Source organism: Triticum urartu, chromosome 4A (assembly GCF_056163025.1).
Source record: "Triticum urartu cultivar PI428250 chromosome 4A, HENAU_Tu73, whole genome shotgun sequence".
Classification (NCBI taxonomy): domain Eukaryota; kingdom Viridiplantae; phylum Streptophyta; class Magnoliopsida; order Poales; family Poaceae; genus Triticum; species Triticum urartu.
The window spans coordinates 559,376,782-559,400,026 of record NC_141876.1 but is presented as its reverse complement, the minus strand read 5'-3'; the positions used below and the strand labels follow the sequence as shown (position 1 = coordinate 559,400,026).

Sequence of the window (23,245 nt, the reverse complement as noted above, 5' to 3'; positions counted from 1 at the left end):
TATTTCTTCTTAACAGTAGGAAGAGGAAATTCAAAACCTCCAAATATAATCGATGGAATTTTTCCGATAGAATTGATACTATGAACTTGAGGTTGTTTCCTCAGAAAGTGTACCATATGCTCATTACCATTAACATGAAAAGTGACATTGCCTTTGTTGCAATCAATAATAGCCCCTGCAGTATTAAGAAAAGGTCTTCCAAGAATAATAGACATACTATCGTCCACGGGAATATCAAGAATAATAAAGTCCGTTAAAATAGTAACGTTTGCAACTACAACAAGCACATCCTCACAAATACCGACAGGTATAGCAGTTGATTTATCAGCCATTTGCAAAGATATTTCAGTAGGTGTCAACTTATTCAAATCAAGTCTACGATATAAAGAGAGAGGCATAACACTAACACCGGCTCCTAGATCACATAAAACAGTTTTAACATAGTTTATTTTAATGGAGCATGGTATAGTAGGTACTCCTGGATCCCCAAGTTTCTTTGGTATTCCACCCTTAAAAGTATAATTAGCAAGCATGATGGAAATTTCAGCTATCGGTATCTTTCTTTTATTTGTAATAATATCTTTCATGTACTTAGCATAAGGATTCATTTTGAGCATATCAGTTAATCGCATATGCAAAAAGATAGGTCTAATCATTTCAGCAAAGCGCTCAAAATCCTCATCATCCTTTTTCTTGGATGGTTTGGGAGGAAAAGGCATGGGTTTCTGATCCCAAGGTTCTCTTTCTTTACCATGTTTTCTAGCATCGAAGTCTTTCTTATTATAACGTTGATTCTTTGATTGTGGGTTATCAAGATCAATAGCAGGTTCAATTTCTACATCATTATACTTACTAGATTGAGCATTAATATGAACATCATCATTAACATTTTCATTAGGTTCATGTTCATTACCAGATTGTGTTTCAGCATCAGACATGGAGATATCGTTTGGATTATCAGGTGGTTCAGCAATAGGTTCACTAGAAGTTTGCACAGTTCTATCATTTTTCTTTTTCTGCTTTTTAGAAGAACTAGGTGTATCAATTTTATTTCTCTGAGAATCTTGCTCAATTCTCTTAGGGTGGCCTTCAGGATACAAAGGTTCCTGAGTCATTCTACCAGTTCTAGTAACCACTTTAACAGCATAATCATTTTTCTTACTATTCTTCTAATTGAGCAATTATTTTTGAGCTTTAAGTACTTGTTCTACTTGAGTGGTAACCATAGAAGCATGTTTCTTAACAAGTTTAAGTTCACCTCTAATATTAGCCATATAATCACCCAAGTATTTAATCATATGAGCATCTTGTTTTAATTGTCTACCAAGATAAGCATTGAAGTCTTCTTGCTTAAACATAAAATTATCAAATTCATCCAAGCATTGACTAGCAATTTTAGTAGGAGGGATTTCAGCTTTATCATATCTATAGAGAGAATTTACCTTTACTACCTGTGTCGGGTTATCGAGGTCTGGAGGTTCTTCAATAAATAAAGGATTAAGATCATATATTTCTTCATCAGGCGGTAAATTAAGGCCATGTATTTCTTCAATAGTAGGTAAATTCTTAACATCTTCAGCTTTAATACCTTTTTCTTTCATAGATTTCTTTGCCTCTTGCATATCTTCAGGACTGAGAAATAGAACACCTCTCTTCTTCGGAGTTGGTTTAAGAATAGGATCATTAATTTGAGCAGGAGCTGGCTCAGGAGGTGCCCAATTATTTTCATTTGTCAACATATTATTCAATAAGATTTCAGCTTCATCCGGTGTTCTTTCCCTGAAAAGAGAACCAGCACAACTATCCAGGTAATCTTTGAAAGCATCGGTTAGTCCATTATAAAAGACTAGTAAAATGCCCGTGCATTGCCACGGGAAATGAATCGAACAGATGATTACGTTACATAGATAACAAAATGAAACATTGGTTTCTAAAATTCTTGCTCATCCATTATTATGAAAAAAGAAAGTCTTCTTGTAAAGCCAATATTTAAGCTCAAGACGACTCAAGATTACCAACAAATAATCCATATTTCATAATCTTTTTTGCAGTAGAAGCTTTGGTGTTAATTTTAGCTGAAATTATGCTATATATGATCTGATGTGAGCTTATTATCACCAGAAGAATCTATTATGAAGCTACGCCGCTCGCTGAAACTGGTCTTTGGCGATTGATGGCCGGTCTTCATCGCTCTGGTGACTCTTCGGGCTGTAGGGCAGCCTTCTGTGGCGACAGATTTGTTCATTCGCCTCTTTCTTCCTCCTAGCGCTATGCCAACATGGAGGTAGTGTTTCTTTTGTTCGGGGCTATGTATGGCCTAGAGCTGTAGCAACTACGTTGCCCCAAGTGGCTCGTCCCCGACAACAGTGAGATGGAATCTACACAGACTCAAGGACATGGTCATGTTTTTGTCTCAGTTTGAGATCCTTCATGTAAAAGTCCAAGTACTTGTTATGTATGTTTCTTGTTTCTTTAGGGTCTAGAGTCATGTTTCTGATAATGATAATAAAGATTCGGGATCCCTCCCTCCGACAAAAAAAAACTGTGGTAATAGCTCGTCTAAATAAATAATAATGTTTTTCACTTGTATACTCTACATGTGATCTTACGCCAATCTTCCACATAGATATAAAATCACAGCCATTGGATATTCAATCGTCAATTCTATTATTTCTCTGAACCTTTTTTTTCACTGGCTCTACAGAGAATAGCTAGGTCACGGCAACCAGATTGTTATATAACATATCATCACTATACTAAAAGAATATAGGTGGTATATTACCACTACATCTACAACCCATATGATAAGCAATAGTGGCCCGTAGATCGTACAAGTGTAGTATCCATATTAGAAGGTTCAGCACACTTTCCCGCTCCATCCTTGCTACAGTCGAGTATTACAATATGCGTGGCAAAGTACAGACCTACAACCTTATTTCAAATAGGCATAAGAGGGAGAATATATACCCTCCAGGAGTGTCACCTCCTTGATGGTTCCAATAAATTGATATCCTTGTTTGACTACTTCTGTAAGAAATATAGTCTCTGTTCGGCAGCTCTCCGCTCCGCAACTCCGCGCCGGAGCGGGGCGGGCCGCAACCTACTTTCTCGGAGTGGCCGAAGGGTCGCTCCGTGCGCTCCACGGAGTTGGATGACTGCCGAACAGGGCGATAATGTTCCAATAAATTGGTATCCAGATTTGACTACTTCTATAAGAAACTTAATACATGTAGTGTGTAGAACTTGAAGAAACATGTGTTATCACATTCCAACAAATACTGGAGGACTAATAGACATAGCGCTAGGCTAGTTGAAGTGGTTTATGAAAAGGAAAATCATGATATTATGAATTGAAGTTGTCCAAAGAGAAATATCAGTTTAATTGGACAATTTGACACAGTTACAATACTGGCGAAACTGGGATTTACAAAGTCATTTTGAACTAAATAATATAGCAACAATAAGTACATAATTGGTACAATTAGAAATACGGGGAAATCTACACATTATGTAAAATGCTAAAATAAGTACATAATTGGTACAATTAGAAATACAGGAAAATCTATACATTATGTAAAATGCTAAAATAAGTACAGAATTGGTACAGTTAGAAATAGCAGACTTGTGACGCACTAATCAGATTATCCTGATTAAGCTTGGACTTGTCGCGGGATACACAAGCATCAAGATGATGGACGGATAATATACAACATCTAGTTTGATAATGCCCTTGTTCTTGGAGTAACCTGCAACAAAGCAACCATTCATTTCCATCTTCTGTTAAGTTTGAGACAACAGCTTGCTCTGCTGCAGGTACTGCTACAGTATAGGATTAAGATTCTCTATGTTTCTTTCTTGTCTAAAAATAGAAAGGAATAAAAAAATATCCTGATAAGTGCTATTGACAAAATTCTTTGAAGTCCTAGCTAGTGCAAACTAACGACGATGTTTCCCTACCACCATGAAAGAGGAAGATAAATTAGGAACATAAATAATCATTTTGCGTAGCCTGTGACTATACTCAAATTAAATATATTATCACAGAACACGAAAAGCCAGAGATGTTGTGTAAATTAAAGTGATCAAGAAATAAATTATAAATAAATTAGGACCATCAACTTTTCTACCGGAAGAGTTCATCTCTTATCACCTCTTTGTCCACCAGAACCTGCTTTGTTCTGGAAAATCCACAACAATGAATCCAATATTTCATCTAGAAACAAAAATCAAGAACATTTTTTGAATTAATTAAGCTCATCAACATCTCTGTTTACTTTCCTTAAATCATTCGAACTGATGCTAGATTTGTTAGTACAACATAGTAGTAGTAAATATGGCTTGACTTTCTCTAAACTGTCGATGTTTTACCCACCTAGTGCATCTCTGAAGCGCTCAATGCAGGGGAAATCTTCTGCTGGAAGATGATGTTGCCTTTGCACTTGTTCCAACAGACTACTATCAGCCGAACACTAAAATTAGAACTGAAGTTTGTAAAAGCAAAAGAGCACGTGCGTTGCACCCGAAGACATCCGTTCTTCATTGCAGAGAAAACACCAGACTCCTAGTCCTCCTCATGCGTCGGCAGGTCGGGCAAGCCAAGTCTGGAACTTGCAAGCTCCTCCTCGTCCCCGAAAATCATGAGCTCCTCTTCGTCCCTTGGAACGCATCACCAGTGTATCATCTACACACCATGGGTCATGGTCGGCGGCTCCCAATCTGTAGGAAGAAAGGTGAGCATGGTGAGCTCGCCATGTACTTTAAGCAGCTCCACTCTTCACATCATGTCAAGAAATGTCATTGTCGATTGGGGGAAATCCATTAGAATCTTGGCCATCTCATTTCCTCTTTCAGCCACATCCCACATAAACCAAAGCTTCAGAACTAGAGTACTGCATGGATTTTTAAACTCAGTAGACTGTATAGAGATGCTACGATGAGAACAGATCGCAGTAAGGTGAACACCTTAGAAAGTTCCTGACTAATGTCAGTTTTTCCATAACCAAAAGCACCAGGAATAGCACCATGTTCCTCCGAAAACTAAGGGGAGCAGTGCATCATGCACACGCTGGAACCATTTCAACATAGGTAAGACTGAGATTTAATGGCGCCGGAGGAAATGATAAAACAACATCTGGAAATTTTGGTTATGTAGGAGGAGAAACCATGATAAATAAAAACACACGTTTTATTATGGAAATTGAAGCTCAAGATAATTCTTAGACAGCCTATCCTGTAAGAAGAGGTGTATCCGCAGCAGGTCTCTATGTACGCACATGCCATGTCTGCAGCTCAATAAGTCCCATGCATTAAGCTAGTAATTTAGCGAAAATACAAAGGTGAACATGGGTGCGGGTGCACCCACGTGAATAGTAAATTCATAAAAAATACTAGAAAAAATGAAAAAAATCTGAAATTTTGCGGTATGAAACTTAGTCGATCATTCTACTCACGTGTGAAGTTTCATGATATATTGACACCCATGGTATTCTTAGTGAAGAAAATACAAATGCGACCATACTATTCATTAAATAGTGTTTTTTAATATAGCTTCGATTAGGTTCGATTTTGTCATTTTTGACCAGATTACCACGGATGTGATTTCTTCGTGAAACTTCATATGCAAGCATAGCGGTTGACTATGTATATTACAAAAATAAGTTCAGATTTTTTTGATTTTTTCTAGCATTTTTTTGAATTTACTATTCATAAAGGGTGCGCGCGCACCCATGTTCACCAAATCCGCGTCCGTAATTTAGTCCTTACAAAAGTCAAACAAATTAACTTTCTTACCTGAAGCATAGTAAATTCTTTTTGGATGCCCTGAAATTCCAGCTCTAGTATTGTATCTGGCATACATAACAACAACAGTTTTTCAAGTAAAAGCAAGCAATGGTAGAAAACATGGGCTGAAGCATAGTAAGTTCTTTTTTGGATTCCCTGAAATTCCAACTCTAGTACTATATCCTGCATACAACTCTAGTATTGTATCATGCCTACATATCAACAACAGTTTTTCAAATAAAGTTAAGCAGTGGTAGAAAACATGGAATCAGATAAAAGATGTCAACCTGTAGCTGCCTGTTAAAAAAACATGTAGGCTGTATTGACCAACTGAAGCTTTGTAAATTACTTTCCCATGGAACCAGGCGCAAGGGCGACATGGTGGTTCATCCAATTATTCTCAAAGACAATTGTCACAGAGTCAGAAAATATTGGCATGTGCACATAGGTTAATAATGACAATCTGACTTATTTTTGGAAATTTCAAAAGCTCACACTTTGAATATCTTAATCAAGTCAGTGCAGATGCAGCAAGGTGCACAAAATCAGCTCTTGTGACCTTTGTTCTATTTATGTATGCGATAAAAAAATACTAACGGTACCTCACGAAAAACAGAAAATTATGCAGTGTTGTACAATGTAGGTTAAGAGTGATGTTTGTACCTGGTGATTATTTCCTGGACATTATGTCCCATAATGTATACATGAGTCTGGTTTTCAGATGACAAATGATATAATCACATTTTTAATAGCTCAAATATATCTATAGGAAACCCTACAAAAACAATAATCATATCGTACTAAGTTTACAAAATTGGTTCAAAAGATAATATGGTAAGAACAGCTTATAGGATTTATTTTACGTGGTTTATGACTTGAAGCAAGCAATAAAAACTCCATACATTTTCTTCAAGCAGCAATTCAACAAACGTTTGGTGCGCGCTCCTTTTATCATGAAACCATAACTGGACATGTAGTAAAAGTCCCCTAGTAATCAAATTTATAAACTGCACATCATGTAACTTCAATGAGTATGTAACTGTAAAAAAATCCTATTCTGTAGAAGACAAATCTGAAGATTCGGTTTGCAGGCTTAAATGTTGGAGCTGCAGGTAAGAATCAGCAAGCTCGCTCTTCTCCCTTGCTCGCACGCAAGAGAGCACGGCCTGCCCAGCAGAGCTGAGAGCACACACTCTCCAAACCAGAGGGGCAGAAGTAAGGTATCATGGTGCCAGACGGGAGTTGCACTGTAGAACGAGGTGAAGGAGACTGACCTTGAGCTGGTGGTGCGAGTGTAGCAGCAGCATCTGCGGCCTCAGGGCACTCCACCAGGCTCCGTAGCAACGGGAGGGCTGCCGTCGTGCGCCTAGCCGTTGACGCCACCGTCGTCTTGAGAGTGGTCCTAGAAGACGAGCGGCTCGCACCTGTAGCAGGATTTACGCCGCCGCATCGGATCCCTCCATCTCCCGCGCCCGTCTGCCGACGCCCGCGCCCGTCCGCCGTCGCTCGGCTCCGGCGAGCTCTCCTAGGTCGCCGCACCGCTCCTCCTTTGTCCCTTCTTCTCTCCCTCACCTCCTTATCTCCCTCTGCCCAAGAGCCGTGGACGCCATGGATCCACCCGGGTAGCCATGCTCCGGCCTTCCTCTTCGTCACCGGCGATCCCCTCCGCGCCGCACGCCTCCGGATCCGCCTTTCCTAGCCACTGCCGCGCGCGGATCCGGCCCCTGCAATCTCCATCCACCGCCCCCGTTCTGCATCGCGCCGCCGTGCCGTCACGGCGGCGTCTGGACCGCGGGTTGAATATACCAAATTACAGGGCCTTTTTTGTAAAACTGAAACATTTTCTTAAATTAGTTACTTAAAAACGGACTGCGGGTTAATTTCTCCGAAATGGAAGGGCTTTTTTCCAAAAAGTCTGATGACGGACGACCAGAAGCAAACGCTGGTTTATTATTAGGGAAAGATATCAAGTATTTCATTTTTCTTAAGAGGATGATCAGGCAAAGCATTAAGTAACTTGAGAAGCCTCCCCCAAGCTTGTGGGAGACTCTCTTTTTTAATTTGCACAAAGTTGTACATTTCCTTTAAAGCAGCTTGTTTCTTATGAGCAGAGAAATATTTAGCAGAGAAGTAATAGATCATATCTTGGGGACTACACACACAATCAGGATCAAGAGAATTAAACCATATCTTAGCATCACCCTTTAATGAGAACGAAAATATTTTAAGGATATAAAAGTAGCGAGTTCTCTCATCGTTAGTGAACAGGGTGGCAATATCATTTAATTTAGTAAGATGTGCTACAACAGTTTCAGATTCATAATCATGAAAAGGATCAGATTCAACCAAAGTAATTATATCAGGATCAACAGAGAATTCATAATCCTTATCAGCAACACATATAGGTGAAGTAGCAAAAGCAGGATCAGGTTTCATCCTAGCATTTGGAGATTGCTTATTCCATTTAGCTAATAACCTTTTGAGTTCATATCTATCTTTGCAGGCTAAAATAGCTAAAGAAGCATCTCGATCAAATAAATAACCCTCAGAAATAACAAGTGATTCTTCATCATCACTTTCATCTTCATAATCAGATTCAATATTTTCAATCTCTCTAGCCGTAGCAAGTCGTTCCTCGAGAAAATCACTAAGTGGCATAGTAGTATCAGGCATAGATGTAGTTTCATCATAAGTATCATGCATAGCAAAAGTAGTATCATCAATAACATGCGACATATCAGAACGAATAGCAGAAGCAGGTGTAGGTGTCGCAAGCTTACTCATAACAGAAGGTGAATCAAGTGCAGAGCTAGATGACAGTTCCTTACCTCCCCTCGTAGTTGAGGGATAGATCTTAGTTTTTGGATCTCTCAAGTTCTTCATGGTGTCCAGCAGATATAAATCCCAAGTGACTCAAAGAATAGAGCTATGTTCCCCGGCAACGCCGCTAGAAATTAGTTTTGATAACCCACAAGTATAGGGGATCAACATCTCGCTCCGCTTTCGCTCGCGCCGCTCCCGCGAGCGGCCGGGCGAAACCCCAGCCCATCGCCGCCGCCTCCCATACCTTCGCCTCCCCTCCCTCGCCGCCGCCAGGGGACGGCGCCGGGCAAAGCCCGTGCGTGCGGCGGCGGCGGCGGGGTCCTCCCCTCCCCACGAGGCGCGGGCGGCGCGGGACGTCCGGCTCCCGTGGTGGCGCGCATGGCTAGGTATGGCATGCAGGCGAGTGGATCTGGCATGGGGGGCGGCCAGGTGAGGACGGATCTGGCGCCGGCGAGGACGTGTCGCGGCCTGCCGCGGAGGCGGGCAGGTGAGCGGATCTGGCGCCGGCGACGGCGCGCGTCCAGGGGCGAGCGGGCGTGGTGCTCGGCTTGGCCAGGCGGGGGCGCGCGCGGGCGTGGCCAGGCGAGGGCGCGCGGAGGTGCCTCGGATTCGGCGCGGGCTGGCGGGGCGGCGCCCCTCCGGCGTGTGGCGGCCGGATCTGGTTGAACCTGGCCAGATCCGTGGTGTGTTTGACGCGCGCCGGCCTTGCGCGCTGGTCCTATGATGCTGGAGCAGGCGGCTCCGGCCGTGATAGATGCGGGATGCAGGGACTGATCTGGTCATTGTAGGCTCGCCGTGTGCAGGGTGGACCACGACTCCATGGCTTCTACGACTAGGTTCTGCGGCGGCGGTAGTGCGAGACTGCATAGACGAGCTTCTGTGGGCACGAGCGAAGGTGTGCGGCGATATGGACGAAAGTCCTGCACGACCAGAGGCCGGTGGCGATGGCGCATGTGGGTGTCATTTTCCTCTTTGGAGGCGTCACCTGAGGTGTGTCGGCATCTTCCTCATGCTCGGATGGTGGTTTGTCTCCGAGCGAAATCCTAGGTCCGGTGTTGGATCGGCGTGATGGCGGCGTGTTTGACGGCGTTCCTCTGTTGGGAGCGTCATGTTTGGAGACACTTCCGGGAAGCTCTTTGTGGCGCTCCTCTGCTCGCCGCTATTCAAGGTGAAGCTCCAGGCGCAATGTACGACATCATCGATGAGTCCAAGACGAAGCTCTTCCTGCGATTGAACAGGTCCCGCCATCTACCCCCTGCTTCCTGGGTGGATGGTGCGTTGGCGAGGGAAGTTGTAGTGGGAGCTGCTGCTGTCTTCGGAGGTGATCGGCATTGTTCGAGACGCGGTGGTGATGCTTAGCTTAGGACAGGTGCTTCGGTTGTGTAGTCATGTTGTTTGTGGTGGGTGTAGCTCTCTGCAGCTATTAGGGCCGCAGTTTTGTTTTTTTTTCTCTTTTTGATCTTTGGATCTTCACCATGTTGTTCTTCCGCTGCTTTCTGCTAAATCTGAATCAAGCCAGCAATTTGCTGGATCTTTCAAAAAAAAGTATAGGGGATCGCAACAGCTTTCGAGGGTAGAGTATTCAATCCAAATTTATTGATTCGACACAAGGGAAGCCAAAGAATATTCTCAAGTATTAGCAGCTGAGTTGTCAATTCAACCACACCTGGAAACTTAGTATCTGCAGCAAAGTGTTTAGTAGCAAAGTAATATGATAGTGATGGTAACGGTAACAAAAGAGTAATGAAAGCAAAGTAATGTTTTTGGTATTTTGTAGTGAATGTAACAATAGCAACGGGAAAGTAAATAAGCGTCAACCAGTATATGGAAAGCTCGTAGGCATTGGATCAATGATGGATAATTATGCCGGATGCGGTTCATCATGTAACAGTCATAACATAGGGTGACACAGAACTAGCTCCAATTCGTCAATGTAATGTAGGAAGGTATTCCAAATATAGTCATACGTGCTTATGGAAAAGAACTTGCATGACATCTTTTGTCCTACCCTCCCGTGGCAGCGGGGTCCTTACGGAAACTAAGGGATATTAAGGCCTCCTTTTAATAGAGAACCGAAACAAAGCATTAACACATAGTGAATACATGAACTCCTCAAACTACGGTCATCACCGGTAAGTATCCCGATTATTGTCACTTTGGGGTTAACGGATCATAACACATAATAGGTGACTATAGACTTGCAAGATAGGATCTAGAACTCTCATATATTGATGAAAACATAATAGGTTCAGATCTGAAATCATGGCACTCAGGCCCTAGTGACAAGCATTAAGCATAGCAAAGTCATAGCAACATCAATCTCAGAACATAGTGGATACTAGGGATCAAACCCTAACAAAACTAACTCGATTACATGGTGAATCTCATCCAACCCATCACCGTCCAGCAAGCCTACGATGGAATTACTCACGCACGGCGGTGAGAATCATGAAATTGGTGATGGAGGATGGTTGATGATGACGACGACGACGAATCCCCCTCTCCGGAGCCCCGAACGGACTCCAGATCAGCCCTCCCGAGAGGTTTTAGGGCTTGGCGGCGGCTCCGTATCGTAAAACGCGATGATTTCTTCTCTCCTATTTTTTCTCCCCGGAAGCAGTTATATAGAGTTGGAGTTGGGGTCGGGGGGTTTCCAGGGGGCCCACGGGGTAGGGGTGCGCCCTAGGGGGCGCCCCCACCCTCGTGAGAAGGGTGTGGGCCCCTTGGTATTCATCTTTGGCGAGGATTTTTTATTATTTATTGTAAGATATCCTGTGGATTTTCAGGTCATTCCGAGAACTTTTGTTTTATGCACATAAAACAACATCATGGCAATTCTGCTGAAAACAACGTCAGTCCGGGTTAGTTCCATTCAAATCATACAAGTTAGAGTCCAAGACAAGGGCAAAAATGTTTGGAAAAGTAGATACATTGGAGACGTATCAGCCACTTTCATAATTCTTTCATATATGTTGCTCTTGATTCATCGCATATCCCGGTACACCATCAGAGGCATTCACATAGAGTCATATTTTTGTTCTAGTATCGAGTTGTAACATTGAGTTATGAGTAAATAAATGTGTGATGATCATCATTATTAGAGCATTGTCCCATGTGAGGTGAAAAAAATAGGCCAAAGAAGCCTAAATAAAAAAGAGAGGCCAAAGAAGCGTAAACAAAAAAATGAGAGAAGAAGAGAGAAGGGACAATGTTACTATCCTTTTCCACACTTGTGCTTGAAAATAGCACCATGACCTACATGATAGAGAGTTTCTTATTTTGTCACTTTCATATACTAGTGGGAATTTTTAATTATAGAACTTGGCTTGTATATTCCAATTATGGGCTTCCTCAAAATGCCCTAGGTCTTCGTGAGCAAGCAAGTTGGATGCACACCCACTTAGTTTCTTTAGATGAGCTTTTCATACACTTATAGCTCTAGTGCATCCGTTACATGGAAATCCCTACTCCTCACATTGACATTAATTGATGGCCATCTCCATAGCCCATTGATTAGCCGTGTCAATGTGAGACTTTCTCCTTTTTTGTCTCCTCACATAACCCCCATCATCATAATATACTATTCCACCTATAGTGCTATATCCATGGCTTGCGCTCATGTATTGCTTAAGGGTTGAAAAGGCTGAAGCGCGTTAAAAAGTATGAACCAATTTCTCGGCTTGTCATCGGGGTTTTGCATGATGGGAATTTTGTGTGACAAAAATGAAGCATGGCCAAACTATATGATTTTGTAGGGATAAGCTTTCTTTGGCTATGTTATTGTGATAAGACATAATTGCTTGGTTAGCATGCTTGAAGTATTACTATTTTTATGTCAATATTAAACTTTTATATTGAATCTTTTGGATCTGAACATTCATGCCACAATAAAGAGAATTACATTGAAAATTATGTTAGGGAGCATTCCACATCAAAAATTCTGTTTTTATCATTTACCTACTCGAGGACGAGCAGGAATTAAGCTTGGGGATGCTTGATACATCTCCAACGTATCTATAATTTTTTATTGTTCCATGCTATTATATTATCTGTTTTGGATGTTTAATGGGATTTATTATATCTTTTTATATTATTTTTGGGACTAACCTATTAACCGAAAGCCCAGTGCAAATTGATGTTTTTTGCCTATTTCAGTGTTTCACAGAAAAGAAATATCAAACGGAATCCAAATGGAATGAAACCTTCGCGAGGATCGTTTTTGTAACAAACGCAATCCAGGAGACTTGGAGTGGATGTCAAGGAAGCAACGAGGAATTCACGAGGCAGGAGGGCATGCCCCAGGAGGGTGGGCGCGCCCCCCACCCTCGTGGGCCCCTCACAGCTCCACCGACCCACTTCTTTTGCCTATATATACTCTTATACCATGAAACCTTCAAGGAGAGCAACGAAACACCTTTTTCACCGCCGCAACCTTTCGTACCCGTGAGATCCCATCTTGGGGCCTTGTCCGGCGATCTGCCGGAGGGGGATTCGATCACGGAGGGCTTCTACATCAACACCGTAGCCTCTCCGATGATGTGTGAGTAGTTTACCACAGACCTTCGGGTCCATAGTTATTAGCTAGATGGCTTCTTCTCTCTCTTTGGATCTCAATACAAAGTTCTCCTCGATCTTCTTGGAGATCTATTTGATAGAACTCTTTTTGCGGTGTGTTTGCCGAGATCCGATGAATTGTGGGTTTATGAACTTGATTATATATGAATATTATTTGATTCTTCTCTGAATTCTTATATGCATGATTTGATATCTTTGCAAGTCTCTTCGAATTATTGGTTTAGTTTGGCCTACTAGATTGATCTTTCTTGCAATGGGAGAAGTGTTAGCTTTGGGTTCAATCTTGCGGTGCTCGATCCCAGTGACAGAAAGGGAAACAACACGTATTGTATTGTTGCCATCGAGGATAAAAAGACGGGGTTTATATCATATTGCTTTAGTTTATCCCTCTACATCATGTCATCTTGCCTAATGCGTTACTCCGTTCTTATGAACTTAATACTCTAGATACATGCTGGATAGCGGTCGATGTGTGGAGTAATAGTAGTAGATGCAGAATTATTTCGGTCTACTTTACCCGGACGTGATGCCTATATTCATGATCATTGCCTTAAATATCATCATAAATATGCACTTTTCTATCAATTGATCGGCAGTAATTTGTTCACCCACCGTAATACATACTATCTTGAGAGAAGCCACTAGTGAAACCTATGGCCCCCGGGTCTACTTTACATCATATAAGTTTCCAATCTACAATTCTAGTTTACTATTTATTTTGCAATCTTTATTTTCCAATCTATACCACAAAAATACCAAAACTATTTATCTTATTATCTTTATCAGATCTCACTTTTGCAAGTGGCCGTGAAGGGATTGACAACCCCTTTATCGCGTTGGTTGCAAGGTTCTTATTTGTTTGTGCAGGTACTAGGCGATTTGCATGTAGGCTCCTACTGGATTGATACCTTGGTTCTCAAAAACTGAGGGAAATACTTATCCTACTTTGCTGCATCACCCTTTCCTCTTCAAGGGAAAACCAACGCATGCTCGAGAGGTAGCAATTATGGACCGAAGACATGTCTCGGTCATGTCTACATAGTTCTCGAACCCGTAGGGTCCGCACGCTTAACATTCGGTAACGATTGGTATTATGAGTTTATGTGTTTTGATTTACCGAAGATAGTTCGGAGTCCCGGATGTGATCACGGACATGACGAGGAGTCTCTAAATGCTCGAGACATAAAGAATGATATATTGTATGACTATATTCGGACACCGGATGAGTTCCGGGGGTCACCGGATAATTATCGGAGTGTTGGGAGGTAATCAGACCCCCGGGGGATCTAATGGGCCAACATGGGCCTTGTGTGAGAGAGAGAGGAGGGGGCCTTAGGGCTGGCCGCCCCCCTTGAGGAGTCCGAATTGGACAAGGAGGGGGGCGGCGCCCCCTCTTTCCCTCCCTGTCTCCCTCTCCTTCCTTCCCCCTTCCTCCTCCTAGTTGGACTAGGAAAGGGGGAGTCCTACTCCTACTAGGAGGAGGACTCCTCCCCTCCTTGGCGCTCCCAAGGGGCCGGCCAGCCTCCCCCCTTGCTCCTTTATATATGGGGGCAAGGGGCACCCTAGAACACAACAACACAAGTTAATCATTGATCTCTTAGCCGTGTGCGGTGCCCCCTCCACCATAATCCACCTTGGTCATATTGTTGTAGTTCTTAGGCGAAGCCCTACGCCGGTAGCTTCATCATCACCGTCATCACGCCGTCGTGCTGACGAAACTCTTCCTCGACACTCAGCGGGATCTAGAGGTCGCGGGACGTCACTGAGCTGAACGTGTGCAGATCGCGGAGGTGCCGTACCTTCGGTGCTAGGATCGGTTGGATCGTGAAGACGTACAACTACATCAACCGCTTTGTCATAATGCTTCCGCTTACAGTCTACGAGGGTACGTGGACAACACTCTTCCCCTCTCGTTGCTATGCATCACCTAGATAGATCTTACGTGTGCGTAGGAATTTTTCTGAAATTACTTCGTTCCCCAACAGTGGTATCAGAGCCAGGTCTATGCGTAGATGTTATATGCACGAGTAGAACACAAAGGAGTTGTGGGCGTGGGTATATACATATTGCTTGTCGTCACTAGTTGATTCTTGATTCAACGATATTGTTGGATGAAGCAGCTCAGACCGACATTACGCGTACGCTTACGCAAGACTGATTCTACCAACGTGCTTCGCACACAGGTGGCTAGTGGGTGCCTGTTTCTCCAACTTTAGTTGAATCAGATTCAATGAATAGGGTTCTTTCTAAAGATCAAAAACCAATCACTATACCGCGTTGTGGTTTTTGATGCGTAGGTAAGAACGGTTCTTGCTCAGCCCGTAGCAGCCACGTAAAACTTACAACAACAAAGTAGAGGACGTCTAACTTGTTTTTGCAGGGCATGTTGTGATGTGATATGGTCAAGAGGTGATGAGATATAAATTGTTGTATGAGATGATCATGTTTTGTTAAAGTTATCGGCAACTGGAAGGAGCCTTATGGTTGTCTCTTTATTTCATAAGATGTAAGCGCCATATAATTACTTTATTTTATCGCTATGCGATAGCAATATTTGCAAAAGCAATAGATGGCAAGACGACCATGTGACGACACGTTGATAAAGATCAAGATGATGGAGATCATGGTGTCAAGCCGGTGACGATGGTGATCCTGATGGTGCTTTGGAGATGGAGATCAAAGGCACAAGATGATGATGGCCATATCATATCACTTATATTTGATTGCATGTGATGTTTATCCTTTATGCATCTTATTTTGCTTAGTTCGGAGGTAGCATTATAAGATGATCTCTCACTAAATTTCAAGGTACAAGTGTTCTCCCTGAGTATGCACCGGTGCGACAGTTCTTCGTGCCGAGACACCACGTGATGATCGGGTGTGATAAGCTCTACGTTCACATACAACGGGTGTAAGCCAGTTTTGCACATGCAAAATACTCGGATTAAACTTGACGAGCCTAGCATATGCAGATATGACCTCGGAACACTGAGACCGAAAGGTCGAGCGTGAATCATATAGTAGATATGATCAACATAGTGATGTTCACCATTGAAGACTACTCCATCTCACGTGATGATCGCACATGGTTTAGTTGATATGGATCACGTGATCACTTAGATGATTAGAGGGATGTCTATCTAAGTGGAAGTACTTAAGTAATATGATTAATTGAACTTTAATTTATCATGAACTTAGTCCTGATAGTATTTTCATATCTATGTTGTAGATCAATTGCTTGCATATAGCTTCCCCGTTTTATTTATGATATGTTCCTAGAGAAAACTATGTTGAAAGATGATAGTAGCAATGATGCGGATTGGATCCGTGATCTGAGGATTATCCTTGTTGCTGCATAGAAGAAATCTGTCCTTGATGCACCACTAGGTGACATAACTATTGCAGAAGCAAATGCAGATGTTATGAACGTTTGACAAAACTCGGTATGATGACTACTTAATAGTTTAGTGCACCATGCTTTACGGCTTAGAACTGAGACTTCAAAAATGTTTTTGAACGCCACAGAGCATATAAGATGTTCTAAGAGTTGAAATTGGTATTTCATACTCATGCCTGTGTCGAGAGGTAGGAGACCTCTAACAGTACTTTGCCTACAAGATGGAGGAGAATAGCTCAACCAGTGAGCATGTGCTCAGATTGTCTGGGTACTACAATCACCTGAATCAAGTGGGAGTTAATCTTCCAGATAAGATAGTGATTGACATAGTTCTCTAGTCACTATCGCCAAGTTACTAGAACTACTTGATGAACTATAATATGCAAAGGATGATGAAAACGATTCTCGAGCTCTTTGCAATCCTAAAGGCTGCGGAGGTAGAAATTAAGAAGGAGCATCAAGTGTTGATGGTCAATACGACCACTAGTTTCAAGAAAAAGGGTAAAGGGAAGAAATGGAACTTCAAGAAGAATGGCAAGCAAGTTGTCACTCCCGTGAAGAAGCCCAAAGCTAGACCTAAGCCTGAAACTGAGTGCTTCTAGTGCAAAGGGGATGGTCACTGGAAGCGGAACTACCCCAAATACTTGGCGTATAAGAAGGATGGCAAAGTGAACAAAAGTGTATTTGATATACATGTTATTGATGTGTACTTTACTAGTGTTCATAGTAACCCCAGGGTATTTGATACGGATTCAGTTGCTAAGATTAGTAACTCGAAACAGGAGTTGCAAAATGAACAGAGACTAGTTAAGGGCAAGGTGACGATGTGTGTTGGAAATGATTCCAAGGTTGATAAGATCACCATCGCACACTCCTTTTACCTTCGGGATTAATGTTGAACCAAAAATAAATGTTATTTGGTGTTTGCATTGAGCATGAATATGATTGGATCATGTTTATTGCAATACGGTTATTCATTTAAGTCAAAGAATAATTGTTGTTCTGTTTACATGAATAAAACTTCTATGGTCATACACTTAATATAAATGGTTTATTGAATCTCGATCATAGTGATACACATATTCATAATATTGATGCCAAAAGATGCAAAGTTGATAATGATAGTGCAACATACTTGTGGCACTGCCATTTAGGTCATATTGGTGTAAAGCGCATGAAGAAACTCCATGCAGATGGACTTTTGGAGTCACTTGATTATGAATCATTTGATGCTTGCGAACCATGCCTCATGGGCAAGATGACTAAGACGCCATTCTCCAGAACAATGGAGCAAGCCACTGACTTATTGGAAATAATACATACCGATGTATGTGGTCCGATGAGTGTTGAGGCTCGCGGCGGGTATAGTTATTTTCTCACCTTCATAGATGATTTGACCAGATATGAGTATATCTATTTAATGAAACACAAGTCTGAAACGTTTGAAAAGTTCAAAGAATTTCAGACTGAAGTGGAGAATCATCGTAACAAGAAAATAAAGTTTCTATGATGTGATCGTAGAGACGAAATATTTGAGTTACGAGTTTGGCCTTCATTTGAAACAAAGCGGAATAGTTTCACAACTCACGCCACCTGGAACACCACAGCGTAATGGTGTGTCTGAACGTCATAACCGTACTTTATTAGATATGGAGTGATCTATGATGTCTCTCACTGATTTACCACTATCATTTTGGGGTTATGCTTTAGATACAGCTGCATTCACGTTAAATAGGGCACCATCAAAATCCGTTGAGACTACACCTTATGAAATGTGGTTTGGCAAGAAACCCAAGTTCTCGTTTCTTAAAGTTTGGGGTTGTGATGCTTATGTGAAAAGGTTTCATCCTGATAAGCTCAAACCCAAATCGGAGAAGTGTGTCTTCATAGGATACCCGAAAGAAATTGTTGGGTACACCTTCTATCACATATCCGAAAGGCAAGATCTTTGTTGCTAAGAGTGGATCCTTTCTAGAGAAGGAGTTTTCTCTTAAAAGAAGTGAGTGGGAGGAAAGTAGAACTTGATGATGTAATTGTACCTTCTCCCGAATTGGAAAGTAGTTCATCACACAAATCATTTCTAGTGATTACTACACCAATTAGTGAGGAAGCTAATGATAATGATCATGAAACTTCAGATCAAGTTACTACTGAACCTCGTAGGTCAAACAGAGTATGGTCTGCACCAGAGTGGTACGGTAATCCTTTCTGGAAGTCATGTTACTAGACCATGACGAACCTACGAACTATGAAAAAGCGATGATGAGCCCAGATTCCACGAAATGGCTTAAGGCCATGAAATCTGAGATGGGATCCATGTATGAGAACAAAGTGTGGACTTTGGTTGACTTGCCCATTGATCGGGAGGCCATAGAGAATAAATGGATCTTCAAGAAGAAGACTGATGCTGATGGTAATGTTACTGTCTACAAAGCTCGACTTGTTGTAAAAGGTTTTCGACAAGTTCAAGGAGTTGACTACGATGAGATTTTCTCACTCGTATCGATGCTTAAAAGTCTGTCAGAATCATGTTAGAAGTTGCCGCATTTCATGAAATCTGGCAAATGGATATCAAAACAACATTCCTTAATGGATTTATTAAAAAAGAGTTGTATATGATGTAACCTCATTCCTAAAGGTGTTAACAAAGTGTGCAAGCTCCAACGATCCATCTATGGACTGGTGCAAGCATCTCGGAGTTGGAATATACGCTTTGATGAGTTGATCAAAACATATAGTTTTATACAGACTTGCAGTGAAGCCTGTATTTACAAGAAAGTGAGTGGGAGCACTACAGCCTTTCTGATAAGTATATGTGAGTTACATATTGTTGATTGGAAATGATGCAGAATTTTCTAGAAAGCATAAAGGAGTGTTTGAAAGGAGTTTTTCAAAGAAATACCTCGGTGAAGCTGCTTACACATTGAGCATCAAGATCTATAGAGACAGATCAAGACGCTTGATAAGATTTTTTCAACGAGTACATACCTTGACAAGATTTTGAACTAGTTCAAAATGAAACAGTCAAAGAAGGAGTTCTTGCCTGTGTTGCAAGGTGTGAAATTGAGTAAAGACTCAAAAGCCGACCACGGTAGAAAATAGAAAGAGAATGAAAAGTCATTCCCTATGCCTCGGTCATAGGTTCTATAAATTATGCTATGTTGTGTACCAGTCCTATTGTATACCTTAGCATGATTTTGGCAAGGGAGTACAATAGTGATCTAGCAGTAGATCACTAGACAATGGTCAAAATTATCCTTAGAGGACTAAGAAAATATTTATCGATTATGGAGGTGATAAAAGAGTTCGTCGTAAAGAGTTACGTCGACGCAAGCTTTTGACACCGATCTAGATAACTCTAAGTCTCGATCTAGATATATATTGAAAGTGGGAGCAATTAGCTAGAGTAGCTCCGTGCAGAGTATTGTAGACATAGAAATTTGCAAAATACATACGGATCTAAATGTTGCAGACCCATAGACTAAACTTCTCTCACAAGCAAAACATAATCACTCTTTGGGTGTTAATCACATAGCGATGTGAACTAGATTATTGACTCTAGTAAACCCTTTGGGTATTAGTCACATGGAGATGTGAACTAATCACATAAAGATGTGAACTATTGGTGTTGATCACATGGCGATGTGAACTAGATTATTGACTCTAGTGCAAGTGGGAGACTGAAGGAAATATGCCCTAGAGGCAATAATAAACTTGTTATTTATATTTCCTTATATCATGATAAATGTTTATTATTCATGCTAGAATTGTATTAACCGGAAACTTAGTACATGTGTGAATACATAGACAAACAGGGTGTCACTTATGCCTCTACTTGACTAGCTCGTTAATCAAAGATGGTTAAGTTTCCTAGCCATAGACATGAGTTGTGATTTGATGAATGGGATCACATCATTAGAGAATGATGTGATTGACTTGACCCATCCGTTAGCTTAACACTATGATCATTTAGTTTATTGCTATTACTTTCTCCATAACTTATACATGTTCATATGACTATGAGATTATGCAACTCCCGAATACCGGAGGAACACTTAGTGTGCTATCAAACGTCACAACGTAACTGGGTGATTATAAATATGCTCTACAGGTGTCTCCGATGGTGTTTGTTGAGTTGGCATAGATCAAGATTAGGATTTGTCACTCCGATTGTTGGAGAGGTATCTCTGGGCCCTCTCAGTAATGCACATCACTATAAGCCTTGCAAGCAATGTGACTAATGAGTTAGTTGTGGGATGATGCATTACGGAACGAGTAAAGAGACCTCCGGTAATGAGATTGAACTAGGTATTGAGATACCGACGATCGAATCTCGGGCAAGTAACATACCGATGACAAAGGGGATAACGTATATCGTTATGCGGGTTGACCGATAAAGATGTTCGTAGAATATGTGGGAGCCAATATGTACATCTAGGTTCCACTATTGGTTATTGACCGAAGACGTGTCTCGGTCATGTCTACATAGTTCTCGAACACGTAGGGTCTGCACGCTTAACGTTCGGTGACGATCGGTATTATGAGTTTATGTGTTTTGATGTTCCGAAGATAGTTCAGAGTCCCGGATGTGATCACGGACAAAACGAGGAGTCTCGAAATGGTTGAGACATAAAGATTGATATATTGGATGACTATATTCGGACACCGGATGAGTTCCGGGGGTCACCGGATAATTATCAAAGTGTCGGGGGGTTATCGGAACCCCAGAGGGATCTAATGGGCCAACATGGGCCTTGTGAGAGAGAGAGGAGAGGGCCTTAGTGCTGGCCTTCCCCCACCTTGAGGAGTCCGAATTGGACAAGGAGGGGGGCGGCGCCCCCTCTTTCCCCCTCTCTCCCTCTCCTTCCTTCCCCCTTCCTGCTCCTAGTTGGACTAGGAAAGGGGGAGTCCTACTCCTACTAGGAAGAGGACTCCTCCCCTCCTTGGCGCGCCCCAGGGGCCGGCCGGCCTCCCTCCTTGATCCTTTATATACGGGGGCAGGGGGTGCCCTAGAACACAACAACACAAGTTAATCATTGATCTCTTAGCCGTGTGCGGTGCCCCCCTCACTACAAAAAAAAGACACATCTGTGGCATTTTGGGCCGAACGAAAAAAAATTCTGTCATACATATGAAACTTCTATGACGATAATTGTGACAAAACCCGGTATCATCACAGATGTGGTGGGCTCCTACTTCTATGACAAAAAATCATGACAGAAAATGGGCTTTACGTCCTGGGCGGGCCGAAGACGCAGCTGCATGACATTCTTTGGGCCGTCCATGACGGAAAAAACCATGGTAGAAGCGAGGGGGAGGAAAATTTTGAGGAGTTCCCGGTTACGGTGGGAGGTCGGGGGCCGAGCGATGCGCGTTTCTCTCGTACACGTACGCGCGTGTGTGCAAGGCGTTGGCTGTAACTGAACCCAAGCGAGGCGTTGGGCTCTAACTAAACCCGAGCGATTGCACTGCAGGCTATGCATTACTGAACCCGAGCGATCGATCGATGGCTGTTAACTAAACCCGATCGAGCGATTCCTTCGCTACTGCTGCTAACTGAAGCCGATCGATGCTGCCTCTGGGATAAATAGTGAGCGTTGTGGGGGGTTGGATGAACAGTGAGCGGGGGTGTTGCCTCTGGATGAACAGGACCCCGTGGTGTGGTGGAGGGCTGGATGAACAGTAGACGATGGAGGGGTGCCCATGGAGGGGTGGTTGAATAGGACCCCGTGGTGTGGAGGGCTGGATGAACAGTAGACGATGGAGGGGTGCCCGTGGAGGGGTGGTTGAACAGTAGCCGGTGGAGTAGCGCGCGGTGGAGACTGGATGAACAGGAGCCCGTGGAGGCTGGAGGAGGTCGACGGTAGCCCGTGGCGGCTAGAGGAGGTCGACAGTGGAGATGAACAGTATCCCGTGGAGTCCCGTTTTGCGGTACGCCACACCCCTCCCAATGAACAGGACCCCCGTTTCAACTGTAGGAGGTCCGTTTCGTCCGTTTTGCGGTACGACACACCCCTCCCGATCAACATGACCCCTGTTTCGACCGTAGGAGGTCCGTTTCCTCCGTTTTGCGGTACGCCACACCCCTCCCGATCAACAGGACCCCTGTTTCGACCGTAGGAGGTCCGTTTCCTCCGTTTTGCGGTACTCCACACCCCCCCGATCAACATGACCCCCGTTTCGACCGTAGGAGGTCCATTTCCTCCATTCTGCGGTAAGCGAGGCCTCGTTTCCATCGCCTGTTCCGTCCAAGCCCTCCCGATGAACACGACCATGCATTCCGTTTCGACCTAGCCGGTTGGCTCCCACGCGTTCCGTTGCCTCCCGATGAACACGACGCATTCGGTTGCCTCCCCATGAACACGACGCATTCCATTGCCTCCCCATGAACACGACGCATTCCGTTGCCTCCCCATGAACACGACGATGACGCTGTTTCTCCATTCCGACCCAGCCATGTACACAAGCCCTGGCTGTACGTATGCGCGAGTAGGCGTTCGAGACCCCGCCCATATGTACACATATGTGGCCGTATTTTCTTTCTTGCACCCTGGCCGCTGTACGTACGTGTACATGCTACGTGCGCGCCTCTACTACGACACGTGCGCGCCTCTACATTGACCAGTATGTACGTACACGTTCGCGACCAGAATGAAAACGCTACGTATG

General features: G+C 43.0%; 1 long non-coding RNA gene across 1 annotated transcript; it reads right to left on the bottom strand.

The window, feature by feature from the left end:
* Positions 1-2,839: 2,839 nt before the first annotated feature.
* Positions 2,840-6,900, bottom strand: LOC125552760 (uncharacterized). Its single transcript, XR_007303791.2, has 3 exons — positions 4,963-6,900; positions 4,373-4,889; positions 2,840-3,746 (listed from the first exon to the last, which is right to left on the bottom strand). It is a non-coding gene; the product is annotated as an uncharacterized LOC125552760 (long non-coding RNA).
* Between the last annotated feature and the right edge of the window lie 16,345 nt (positions 6,901-23,245).